The sequence below is a fragment of the Pogonomyrmex barbatus genome, unplaced genomic scaffold (assembly GCF_055798465.1).
Source record: "Pogonomyrmex barbatus isolate J1 unplaced genomic scaffold, ASM5579846v1 scaffold6, whole genome shotgun sequence".
NCBI lineage: Eukaryota > Metazoa > Arthropoda > Insecta > Hymenoptera > Formicidae > Pogonomyrmex > Pogonomyrmex barbatus.
The window spans coordinates 4,392,998-4,407,278 of NW_028297160.1; the positions used below are offsets into that span (position 1 = coordinate 4,392,998).

Here is a 14,281-nt window from a genome sequence, read left to right on the forward strand (position 1 = left end):
ACTATAAACATCTCTTTCTTATTATATTATGTATTTGAGTTCATTCTAAGTTTAAGTAAGTTAAGTTTTTTCAATATTTTTAAATTTATAATTAACCACATGTATAAAATTATAGATATAATATAATATAATTTCTGACGAATTTGACAATTTGTATTTATCAAAATTTTGAAATAATTTAGATAACATATACCGTTTGCTAAAGATTATATTTACAATTTAATTATTTTATCCTGTTTTTAACGCGTAAGTTGAATTTATTCTGTACTATGTGATATATCGAATCGTGGACATTAACGCATTTTATGGCAAGCTGTCGTATTAATTAATACGAACAAAACTTTTGTTTATTGTGTCCATTATTTAATAACAATATATAAACAGTCAGATAATTTCCATAATGTCATCTCGTTAACTAAATCATACGTTTCCGTAAATCAAATTGTTTCTTATTTCACAAAAACGTAGTTGTGGAGACAAAAATAAATAAAATATTCTTTCTGATGTTCGTTTTTCACGAGGTTTTTCATCAGCGGGTTTTATCGTTTATGCAGAAGCAAACCTGCATGAATCGCATGATCGTCATTCTTTGCAGATTGTTTTTACATTTTACATTTATAGCAATTTATTTAATATCACAATTTATTTGTAAAAACAGTATTATTTATATTTTTATATAAATAACAAAGTGAAAACACAAATAAGATCGCTAATGACACGTATATAATGCGTTCAGTATATGTACGCACGAATACGCACAACAGAATTTATAGTAGTTTGTTATTGATGGCAAAAGTAGTCTACTCGGATTTACCGATATTGACTTCATTAGAAATTTAGTTCAATTTAAGTTTCGTTCCCGGCTCAATTCCCTCTATGCTATTGAATTGACAATGCTTCATTGTTGCGCCGAATCTAATCTCGGATCTGTTTCGATGTCGAAAGCGCGTAAGTCAACATTAGTTTATGTATCGAGCTAAATTCACATAATTTACATATATATTCCTGTTTTCATTTTTCCTTTTTGCTGTTTTCAATGTTAATATTGGTAGTACTTTTACTTTAATCAACTATTTGATTAATTCCATTCAAAATTCCATTAAATTATGTAAGTAGATTTTTCTCTTTCAAATGAATAAATGATTCAAATATATTTAGTACGCTATATGCTCACGCTATATATCAATACGCTCGGTTATATATCATTTTTTATACGCTTTTATCTTTCACAAAAAGATACGTGATGGTAACAGAATATTTGTCAAACAAAATTTCCGCGGCTAGGATTTTACTCTCGGGATTCAATAATTAATAACATGAAGAAATAATAATATTCTCTAATAATCTATTATTTGCATAAAACTTTAATATAATGAGGAATACATTAAACAATATAAACATAATAATAAAATATTTAGTATATTAAAGAAAATATTTAATGTATAAATTAAAATACTATTTATTACATTTAGTTTTTTAAAAATCAAAATTGTAATTGCTGTTTACAAGCATTTTAATCAAAATTAGAATAATCAACGTGTTTTATATCTATTTAAAAATTAATACCAAAATTCAAAATATCGATATTATGGATATTTCAAGCAAAGAGATACTGTGTCAATTACAAATAAATACTATCTCCTTTACATTTCTGACTTTGATCGTCACACAAAATTATTGCAAAACAGTTCTTCTTCCTTCTAATCCTTATTCTTATTTTTATTTTTAATCTCATGATTCGTTTGCGAGCATACAGCCAGAATCCTTATCAGGAAGATGAATTTTCATAATTCACTCGATATTTAAAATGAAGAAAAACGGAAAAAATCACGGAAACTTATTTAGAACAGCCACAGGAAATACGAACAACAGAGAAACTACGAAATGAAATAATGAGAGCCAATTGATCATAAAAAACGAAACAATAAAATTTCGAGTTTAAATACACACACACACACACACACACACACACACACACACACACACACACACACCACACACACCACACACACACCACACACACCCCCCCCCCCCCACACACACACACACACACACACACACACACACACACACACACACACACACACACATACTGTCATTATTATTTCAGTAAAAATGAAATTCTTAGATTAATGCATCTTCTCTTTTTACATATTTCTGTAATCTTCATGATCTCTTGGTTCTCATTGTTTAATTTAACAATTTATAATTTAATCATATATATAATGCATAAAAGAGATGCATATTATATAACATTACGAACACGCATACGCGTTCATCTAAAAGCAAAATTATTAGTGAAAGGGTGAATTTAAGCTGATAGTGAGTAATACGGCTTTTCATGACAGGTTGAGCTCTCAAATTACTGATGTATGTCAGAGGATATTATAGATAGATTACAGCAGCAAAGTATTATGATTGTAATAAATATGCTTTACGTAGGAAATAATATTACATTATGAAAACATCCGAATATGAATATGTAAACGCAAATATTCTACAAAGTATTATAAATTATTATAAAAGCGGCAGTAAATCTTCAAACATCACGTGTCCACATGCTTTTGAATTATTTGCTTTACTTATTTACTTATTTAAAGTGATAGAATTATAGAGTTATAAGCATATTTTAATCTGAACGAAAAATTTATACGTCTGTTTGACAGAATTAATTCGGTAATTTGACATGGGTGAAATTGGAAGGTAGCAATTTTCACAACGTACTGTACATAGAACACGCGTTGCACCATGGAAAATGTCAAAGCTGCATTCTGGTTGGAATTGGAAAATTGCACGTTCTACGAAATTTTTATACATTACTGATAAAAATAATTTGCCATTTTGTTATTCGGTATGTATGACCAACACAAACAGAATGAAACAGCATAAATAAATATTCGCAGAAATTGTTACAATAAGAAAATTTTAGTTTTATAAAAGAGAAAGATTATATCTATCTTTAAAATCGGATTTAAAATATATCAAATATATATTATAACCTTTATTGCGGTATTATACATACATACAAAATTTCCAGTTATACGTGTGATTGTAAATTTTAAATTGTAAATTGAATTATGATTACTGACCAACTTCAGTAAACAGTTTAATTAATTATCGTTATAATTATTATTCTGAAAGAGATATTTTAATGTACAAATTTTTAGATTTATGACTATAGATTTTTTATAAACTTTTAAATCTATAAAATTATAAATCTCTCATAATCGTTAAATTTGTTAATCCGTCGATATTTATGAATGTGTATTTCTTAAATTTAAACAACATAATATAAATGCATTTCTATTTAAGTTATGTGCATGCTATATGCATAAATGTGTATTAATATAGATTAAAATTCTAGTTGTTATATTGAGATTAATATAATTATCTAATTTCAAACCAAGATTTATCAACTGTATAAACAGATCGATGATTGATCTCGCAATAATTTTGCAAATTTATTTCGCAGCAGTGAGTCTGCATGTTACATTACAGTGACGCGCAGGAGGTTCATCGGTGCATCGTAACAAGCGGAACGGAATGAAATAGATTGTCGACAAGAAAGATTGTGAGAATTCCTTCAAATTGTCGACGAGTGTCGTCTGCTGTCTCTTATTCGTCTCCACCGTGCCACAATCGCCATTAATGGCTGAGCATCTCTCGACCTGGAAACTTCGGCTTGTAAGATGGGGAGATATTACGCGGAAGGAAAATTTTCCAGAAACCGCGCGGCTTTAATCGCACGATATTAACGATCGGAATTCTTTTTAAATGCAGTTGCGACTTAAAGTATCGCTTTCGGTGAGCAAGAGATAAAAAAAAACAAAGAAAGGAAAGTATAGAGAAAGAGAACAAAGGAAAAGAAAAAGAAATATATTATGTCCTAAATTAAATCTTTTAGAAAGGTAATCAACATATAAATATAATGGTTAATAACAGAAATAAACTAAAAAAAATTAATTATTTAAATAATAAATGATTTAGTCATTTAATTTTTTAATTAAATAGAAATTTATCTAATGTTTTAAAATTAAAGTTACAGTTATTTTAATTTTAACACGATTGATGATATTGTGTACTGTGATAATACTACAAAAACAGCAGAAATAGAATGGAACAATTTTAATATTGCGTATTAAAACAAATGACAGAAAAGTTTCAGAATTTAAAGATAGCATACAGAACTTCGTAGTGCTAGCTTGACTTTGAAAGTCATTGTTGAGAAATCAGATTTCTTTTCTTTAAGATGCACGATGTGACACTATCAATCTCAAGTATCTTTTTCGACTTTGTTGTAAATTGAAAAATTCGTATTTTTTCGCTGGTTTTCAAATCAGAAATTGGGAGAATCAAAAATTGATACAAAGTATATAAAATCTTAATCTTATGATAAAAATAAATTTAATAAAAAGACTTTTTAATATATAGAAATTTTTTCATTTTATTATTATCTTTTATTAGTAAAGTTTTGTTCATAAAGTTTAAATGCCTTATAGGAATACACAGGAATATAACAAGAAAGCTAATATTAAAATATTTATACATTCGTCATTAGAATTTTAAAATAGATTGTAATAAAAAAGGTAATAATAAAAAAGGTAAAATGTATTGATTAATATCATATTGTAAAAAAAAAAACGATTTTTTTATCGATGAGTTAACAAAATATATTGTACATACAATTAAATATTCTGTTAATAATATTAGTAACATTAATGATAAAAGGCGAATATGTATATGTATTTATGGCGATTTCAGATCGTGACTTTGCGGATCAGATAGTTAATGAAAATTTTCCATTAGGCGCTATGCTAGTTATTATCCTGCACGCCCTCATAGCGCCGTCTATCAATGCCATTTACGACTATTTGCTGCGGGAACAAAATCGATAATCCGATTTCATTATCACATCGTAGAGACCAGTGGTTCTATTAACTAGCATGCGTGTCAATTCTATAAATATATAGCAATATGTACAATGACATAAAATTATATTGCCGAGAGAATTTGATTTCAGAGTATAATGCATTTTATTTGATGTTTTTAATTTAAGACAAATTACAGACATTAATTAATTACAGATCTTTAAAGTTACAAAATTATAACATACAATACTTACAATATTATAAAAATATTTTTTTTCTTCAAATTTTTTCTGCTTTCAATATTTTTTATTTTTGTAATTTGTAATATATTCACTTCAAATATAATTTTAGAAAAAGAATTTTTCATTTTTTTTTTAAAGTTTTCAGACTAAATGTTCCGAATAATTGGAATTATTCGAATTAACAGTAATCATTATAGTCACTTACAGAAAATTTTAAAATTTTTCTTTAATAGATAAAATGTTTTGCCCTCTTAATTTTTTAAAGATATTTACATATATTTGCTCAAATAAAAAACAAATTTGATTAATATTGAATGTAATATCCATATTTAATATTTGTTACCTCATCAAATAATATTAATTGAACAAATATACAATAATTTGCATAGATTTCATTTTGTTTGCTTGTTTTATCAATTTATGACTAGATACTAAACCAATGATTTTTTAAATAAATATTAAATATTTATATTAAAGTATTTAGAAAGTTTAGATATTTTAAAAGCGTAATATACTTATTAGGTTTCGATCAGAATACAATTGTGGTTCATAAATCGAAATTAATTTTCAGATCAGCTTACTTTCGATTCTTTTAGCTTAGATTATAAAGCGTTTTTATTTGGTAAAGATAAAAACAATTTCAATAACGGTTTGCATCTCGGTTTGCAAATTTGACCAAATCATTTGAGCATTTCATATAAAATCTCGCGAACACAATGAAATATCTTGCGAGAGAAATCTCTCGATAACAAATAAAAAAAGTATGACCTATTTTGCACATTTAGTCTTTTCTAAAAACAATCGACCAAAAATTCGGTTGTTTAATCAGTACATTTATTTACCAAAAATACACGGCTCATCTGAAAATCTATGAATCTCCATTCTATGAAAATTAAATTGATAAAACTATGATAAATTTACAAGTCTGTTATAAAATAGGTTATTTTCGGCAAGTTCCATATTCAGAAAATCGAAAAATATCGAAAACTATGCCCCAAATTGTAATAGCCATTATCGCTAATAAAAAAGAGCAATTTCATATTCTTCTTATAAATTAAAATAATTGAAATTATACAAAACTTATTTTTTATATATTTTTGAATAAAAATTAACATTCAGAGATTTTTTTGTATAGTTTATATAAAATTTTGTTGAATAAGATATTTATTTTGAATGTGATTATCATGAATAAATATAAAATATATACTAGCTACATTTGTGTTATCAGTGATTCCTATGAAAATTACAATCACGAGAATAACGTGCATTGCACTAGGGTCTACTACAAGCACACGGTCTCTGTATTAACTAGAGATCACGTTCTACGTGTGGTGCTAATATAATTATCGTCTCGTCTATATGTAAGATGTTTTGAGGCGAATTTAACAATAATGCCAATATTAAAAAATTCGATAAAAAACTCAAAAACTGAAATATGATTCTCGGAACTTAATAATAACGATATTGGAAATTATGCAATGAAAACTTATTTCTGTATGTACTGTGATATACTCCAAAATATGTGAAACATATGTGTATTGCGAATAATGTGACATACATCATTTTGTTATCGAATAGAAATTACCATAAAAAAGTTAATTTTTGTTTAAAATTACACAAAAATAATTATTTTTAAATTTTAAATTATTTATTTAGATTAAATTTATATTTAAATTTTACATTTCTTAAATTATTTTTAATTTTTTAATTATTCGTAATGGCACATATTCGTTTTTACAAATTAAATAAAATTACATTTTACTCCAGGTAGATCATTTAAATTTTATCACTTTGTCCCTTTCTCTCTGTTTATATTACGCAAAAGGTATCGGAATATCTGACATTACTTTAATGAAGCTTCCCTTCTGCTGAACAAACATCGACTTTAGATTTATGGAATTCATCAAAATTGAGGTCATATTTTCTAAAATATTTCTTAGAAAAATCTTTTAACTGGAGTAAACGCGATCAAAATCTAACATTTTAGTGTCTGTAAAATGCATTTCTTGAAATACATTCAGATAATGTATAATTAATACATATAGAGTATCGATAATGTTTAATAATCTTTGAGATTATATCATAGAAATATATCAATCTTTAATAAATTATCAATAAATATTTTTTTAACATATATTATACATATTGATTCGAGAAATAATAATTTTGAGAAGAAAAAGTATAACAGTATAAAAAAAATTAATATTAATTTTCAAAACAAACAAAAAAAGCTTTTACCCGAACAGTTGATTTCCAAATGAATCAAGCTTGCTGAATATTAATACAACCAGACCAGTCTCTTTGGAATTCTCTTGATCTTCACCTAGAATCGAGAATTCGGGTCTCTGGGTCTCTCGTCGGAGTTTCATCCGTCCTCTCCCTTCCCTAACTTCTCTCTTCATTTTATCCCCGTGGCAATGTGTAGTATAAACGCATCCAGGAACGTACGCGCGCAGGGTATGGTGTGAAAGCGGCAGCAGGTATATACCCGGCCTGGCAGGAGCGTAGGTGAGCTAAAATAGATCGATGGACGTGCTGCGCACGCAAGTACCTCCGGTTATACCCCTACGAGGGTAGGGAATAGTACGCCACGAACCTCGGTGGGTAGGGCAGCATCGAGAAATAGCTGGTGGGAGTCACTGAAGAGGGTGGAACGGCCAGAGGGATACCGTAGGAGAGAGGGGAATGTAGAAACATGGAAGGAGAAAAGCTGTTGGAAAAACGAGAAGGTGAATGTGAAGGAAGAAGCAAGACGATATGGAGAAATAGAGATAGTGAATCAGGAAGGGAAACGCGATAGCCCGAATTCTGAACAAGAGCGAAATGGATGACATGCGAAGAGGGGATATCACCTGGGAGAGAGAGAGATGCGCCGGGATGAAACCGGGAGGGTGCAACTGGTGAAAGTGGAAGGAGTGGAAGGCGAGCGGCTAGGGGAAGAGGGAGAGAGGCACGCGACGACATCTCACCTGTTTATCAACCCGCCAGTCTGGTTTACGCGCCCGGTCATCCGCAGACTCTACAAGTGGCTATTCCACTTCGATTCTCGCACGAACGCGAATTCGTTCGCCTATATATGATTCTTCGTCGTGATTTACCCCGAGGAAACTAGAAATATTCATAGATCGCGGAAATACGTGTGGTTTACGTTTGAAAGACGATACGTCGTGTTACGACTTGCCTCAACGGATCTTGCTTTCTCAATCACTCCTTCTCACCTTCGTTGGTGAACGTCTGCGTGACGGTGAGTAATCGGAGGCTGTGTTCAGTCTTAGTGCGAACTGGGTCATCAAGTAAATCGCGCGGTCGCTTCCGATCTTCGTCGGATCAGGTGGCAAAGGGTCCATTCGGAATTTGAGACGCGCGCGCGCGCGCGCGCGCGCGCGTCCTTGTATTTCCTGCGCGTTAATTATACAATTAGACACTCTAGTAGTTTTGCAGTAATCGTTTCAATTGTCTATCTTATTAATCGCGCAACATTAATTACGTGAATGGTGAATCAAATTAAAATTAATATTGGTGAAGGTTGGAACTTCATAATGTGTTTTAGTGATAGTGATCAATTTCTCGATTGATTGTCTTCCGCTTTTACTACTCACTTTCTCTCATAGAGAAACTCATCGACGTAGCTTTTGTGAATTCGTTGAATCGATGTAACAGAGGAAGAATCTTTGAAAATCGGTAGCACATGTACTTTACCAGCAGCTGACACGTCACTCAATAGCTTTACTGTTCGACCGAAACGCATACATATTTGTTCTACTAGAGCAAACAGTAATAGGAAAAAGCTGTGATTGAGTAGACTTTTGATGAGTAAACTTCTGTTTGTTTAACTTGTTAAATAAAACGGTGAAATATATAGAAATCGCAAAATGTAATAATTGCCACACATTGATAAATTATCTTTCAATATATTTTTTTTTGTTAATTATTTTTTATAAAATTCTCAATATAACAAAAGTCACGATATTTGCGCGATATCACAATAATGACAGACGGTTAGTTAAACGGTTAATTAAACGTGACAGTTAATAGTCACATTAATGTGAATTGCATCTTGAGAAGACATGTATGCAATTGAATAGCACAGCAAGTAGTGAGGGTCAGCGTACTGTCGGACATGTCGAGGATTATCGCTCTACCTGAATTGTCGTTCGTGGGTCGATGAACAGACAATGTCTTTTGATGGGTGGGAGTGCCAATGCAATGCGGGTATATGTAACTTTTTCCATAATATATTGCATAACGTAGAAAATCAATAAATGTTGACTCGTTAGAAATTGGGAATCCGGAAGAGTATAACTATATATAACTATAAAGCAATTTACATAAATTGAAGATTATTTCATCTTTAATTTTTATTGAAGTGTTTGAAATATTGCGAGATTGAAAATTATTCAAGTGGAATGCTTGAAATGTATAAAATTCTTTTGTTTGTATATATGCATTGCGTGCATTAATATGTTAATGTAAGCTTAAGTAAGATCATAAAGATATATTTAAAATTAAGCACAAATATGCAATCTTTGACTTAAATGTATAATAATATATTAAGATAAAATTAAAATATTTATTAGATTTTTATTTATCAGGTTTTTATTCATAAATCAAAAAATTAAAGATAATTATTTTTCTAAGATTTTTGCATTTTGCTAAATCAAATTTGCATTTAGTGTTATATGTATTTTTCAAATTGATCTTCTCTTGATCTTGTAACGTAAATTAATAAACTGTGCATTGAAACTGTCGATAAAATAACTGATGTCTCAAAAAAAATTTGAATCAACATTAGCAAGCTGATTGCTTAATTTTGATGAATAAAAATTAACTGTGATATAAATATATAAATATACCGATTAATATACCGACTTTGTTATGGTTGGAGAGAAACTAAGCTGTAAACTTATTAAAGTTATTAACTCGTTTTTAAAATATCGTCCACTATGTCAGCAATGGAAATGGAAATTAATCGACGACATAGAGCACAATGTTCATTGCGCGAGATCGTGTTGCGTCTGTTAATTAAATGGCAGCCGAAACGAGTAATCATTTCTCACTAAATGGAACAACATACTTGTCCGAAGTGCAAAATAGCGAACTCTCGCAGTCTTCCTTTCGCGATCGATCGGTCCTACTTGTTAGTGATGGAAGCGCTTTTGGCGGGATCAAAGATGTCTGTTGGATTACAAAGATCCGTTTCTGCGGGACGACTCAATACAAGGGATTCCACCAACTCTTTTTTTTTGTGTCACACGAGTAAGCTTAAGTGGGAAAACGAACAGCTCTATAAGCAAACGAAAAAAGCTGTGCAGCAAAGAGGTATTAAAAGAAAGACATAATTTTTGCAATTCGGGTTTAATTGTTCGGATTTATGAATTAGAATTTGTGTAAGGAAATATACTTGAATTTAAAACATTTCATGATTACTATAAAGTAGAATCATGTGATATAGTAAATGGTAAAGAATTATGTGATATAGTGAAGAAAGGAAACTACTTATTTTTTTAAAGACTTTTATCTGCGCATTTCCGTAATATATTTAACATTTTTTTTTTAAATACACACACACACACACACACACACACACTACTGCTTAATATATTAATAATAATTTATAAATTGGAATGTTATATAAAACTTTTCTAAAAATTACATATTTAAGATTTCAACTTTGCATATATTATATGATAAATATATGTATAAAGTATCATATTTGCTTTTCAAATATGAAATTTTATGATGATTAATTTGAATGAGATAATACATCAGTTATGTAATTACATCGTATATGTAATTCGTGGTTTTAAACTCAAAATTGAAGAATGAGATTACTTTTAACAATAACTTTCCGCTATCTTTTACTTATCGATACATTGTAGAGATGCATAGATAAACTATCAATAGATAGTGGAAAGATCATAGTGATTATTAAGCAAAAATACACAGAAACCTCGGGATCTTCGATATTGGAAGGATTTATCAGAAATTTCATCATCGATTGAAATACTGTGGAAAACTGACGGCGTGCATCCATAAAGAGATTTCCTTTCGCTCAATCCGACTAAGGAAAACACACTCGTTGATCTGACATTCTCGATTCCGCGGAAACCCGTTCATCGTATTTCCGCTGCATAAAGGAGAAGGAATGTTAAACCATGTAAAATAAATTTTGCGATTAAATTCAGATTTGAACATGACACCATAAGTTTCCCTTCACTTTAGATTTGATCATATTTAATTAGCTTCTGAAATCGCATTGCCAATCTCTTTCATGTTTTTCGAGAAACGACGTTTGATTTAGAAACCACACCCAATGACCCAAATGTTTGGAAATTTTAAGAAAAACAAAACAATTTTTCTTTATTCTTTAAGTTATTTTTGACAATTTTGATAAAAGCATTTTCTTAAGTAATGATACATACTTAACTGAATAAATGAAATAAAATAATATAGACTAATATAGAAAGATCGTAAAATTATAACATATGTAAAACTTAACATGAAGATATGTATGATATTTTTATACCTTATAATATAAAATCTTAATATATCTTAATAATATATAATATAAATATCATAAAATTCTTTAATTTTCCTTAATTACAATTATTCTTTTAAATAATGTCAAACTTGACATAACAATATAACCATTTACATTACAGTATAATAAGTTATAAAGTAAGAGTTATAAAGTATTGGAATATTTTATGTAGCAATGTTTTCGTGCAATTTTGAAATGTTTAACATAAACCGGATATTTCTGTTTTCGAATTCCATTACGAGTTCCATATTTGCCAGTAAGTTTATAAGTTTCTTAAAGCATAGTTACAAATGCAATTGATGTTTAATTTTATTATTAAACTTCTTCCCAAACTTATAACAGACACGTCTGGATATACATCATTATATGTGTATTGTTTTCATCTCTCAAGGCGAGGGTATCGTATATATGAAAGGATGAAAATATTAATCGTGACTGCTCTGTTGGTCATTTCATAGATATCCTAGGATTTATCTTGGTTAACCTAAACTAACCCTCGTTTATTCAATTTTCATAGAGATGACAGCTTCTGTTATATCTTTATCCTCTTCAAAATCGACATTAAAACTCATAACTAGTTTATATAAAAATAATTAGATTTTAATATATACAGATATGAAAACAATAATAGAAACAGATATAAAAAAAATAATTCTAATTGACTAATAATTTTAAAGTATATTTTTCTATATCTAATATTTAAAATTAATTTTATATTAGAAATATGCTGGTTTAATTCTGGATTTGTTTTACTTGACTATTGTAAAATTGTAAATTTTTTAAAACTTTATCGATAATTTAAAATTGCAATTATTTTGATTTGATTATTTTCCAATTAAAAATAAATCTTATAATATTAAAAATAAATTTTATAATATTTAAAAAAGAAGTTTATTCTTCAAAAAATATGCAGTAGAGATTTTTTAACCGTGATTTACTTTTGTAAATTGTTGCATACAAATTTGCATAGTATTGAATTTTGTAACATTGGATCACAAACAGTGATGCTATGTTAAATTTTCGTAAAATTAAAGTTTGAATTCTATTAGAAACTCTACTATCGGTGACCTTGGTGATGACACTTTGAAGTCTGCAAAATTGAAGCTAATTTACGTAAAGTGCGTTATAAATCTGTGATATGATCTACTATTCTATTGCCCTATTGTACATAATGGTGAACAATGACCGCAATGCGTATGTCGTACAAGACTCAGAGGATTCATTTCTGTTTCTCTTTTCTTCTCTCTCTCTCTCTCTCTCTCTCTCTCTCTCTCTCTCTCTCTCTCTCTCTCTCTCTTGAGCTTTTTACCGAAAACAATTCCTGTACATTGCACACTCAAAAACAGTGGTTTGTTCCTTCACCTCTGTTACATTCATCCGTAACAAAATAGGGAGAAAGAGAAAGAGAAAAGCGAAAGAGAAAAAGAGTTTCCGATGTTGTGAACACGATGGCTAGATAATGGGCAGTAGCGAGAAAGCGGCCTGCTACGTATAAAAAGAAGAGGGAAATCTTTCCGGGAGCCGTATTAATTTTCCTCAACATTTTCTAGTCGTTATATCGCTTTCTCGTAAACAATACTGCGTCGTAATAATACTCGCAGTACGGATGTAACAATGCGATATTTCAGAATCCTCGTAGAGAAAATCCTTGGGGAATTGCAACTTATTCAACATCGAAAATGCATCGATAGAATATTTCTCTAATGGGGAATCGTTTTGTCCTTCAATATATTTTGTAACACGAATATTTTGTAACACGAAATTAATATTGCATGTTAAAAAGTCGCGAATAACTATGTGAATTAGAATATTAAATATATTAGATATTAAATATAAACACAAAAAAGATTAGTCTTAAATCAAAATGATACATTCTCATATATAAGCAAGAATATTATAATCTTTATACAGAAAATTTTTAGTCTTGAATTAAGCAAAAATAATACTTACAACATAAATTCAATCAAAGTAAAAGTAAAATTAAAATTTTTAAAAAGATTATAATATTCTTTCTTATATATGAGAATATTTGTCTTACTTTAAGATTAATTTTTTGTGATTGAAAAATATTATAATTATAAATTATAATTAATTGTACAAAAAATTAATATAATCTTAATTTGAATAAAATTCTTGACTTTAGATTTGTATTACAAATAATATATTTTAAAATTAATATATTATTAATTTATTATACAATTATTACTGGAATTATATATAGTTATAGTTTATATATAGTTATGTTAATTATATATAGTTTTCCCTATTAGGAAACTAGGAAACATATAATCAAATATTATTAAAAATAATTATATTTCATTATATATATATATATATATATATATATATATATATATATATATACTATATATATACTATATATATATACTACAAATATTCTCATATATATTATACAGGAAAAGCAATTTTTTTTCTACAAACTTAAAATGATTTGCAGTTTTCAAATTTAACTTCAAATAACACAATTATATACAAATGGTGCATGTTATATATATTTTCCAGATCCCATGAATTTGTTGCTAATTAATAGAAATGACATTATAAAAACATATCTGGAATTTGACTCATCGCAATGGCTTTATTAATTATTCAAGCTTTAATATTAGCGA

At 28.6% G+C, this 14,281-nt stretch overlaps 1 protein-coding gene across 3 annotated transcripts in view; it reads left to right on the forward strand.

Moving 5' to 3' along the window:
* The first annotated feature begins 7,898 nt into the window (after positions 1-7,898).
* unc-13-4A (BAI1 associated protein 3) overlaps positions 7,899-14,281 on the forward strand; it is a 79,147-nt gene continuing 72,764 nt past the window's right edge. For all 3 annotated transcript variants that reach the window (XM_089082836.1, XM_089082837.1, XM_089082838.1), the window contains exon 1: positions 7,899-8,354. The gene's annotated coding sequence lies outside the window, so the exon portion shown is untranslated. The remainder of the gene's footprint in view (positions 8,355-14,281) is intronic.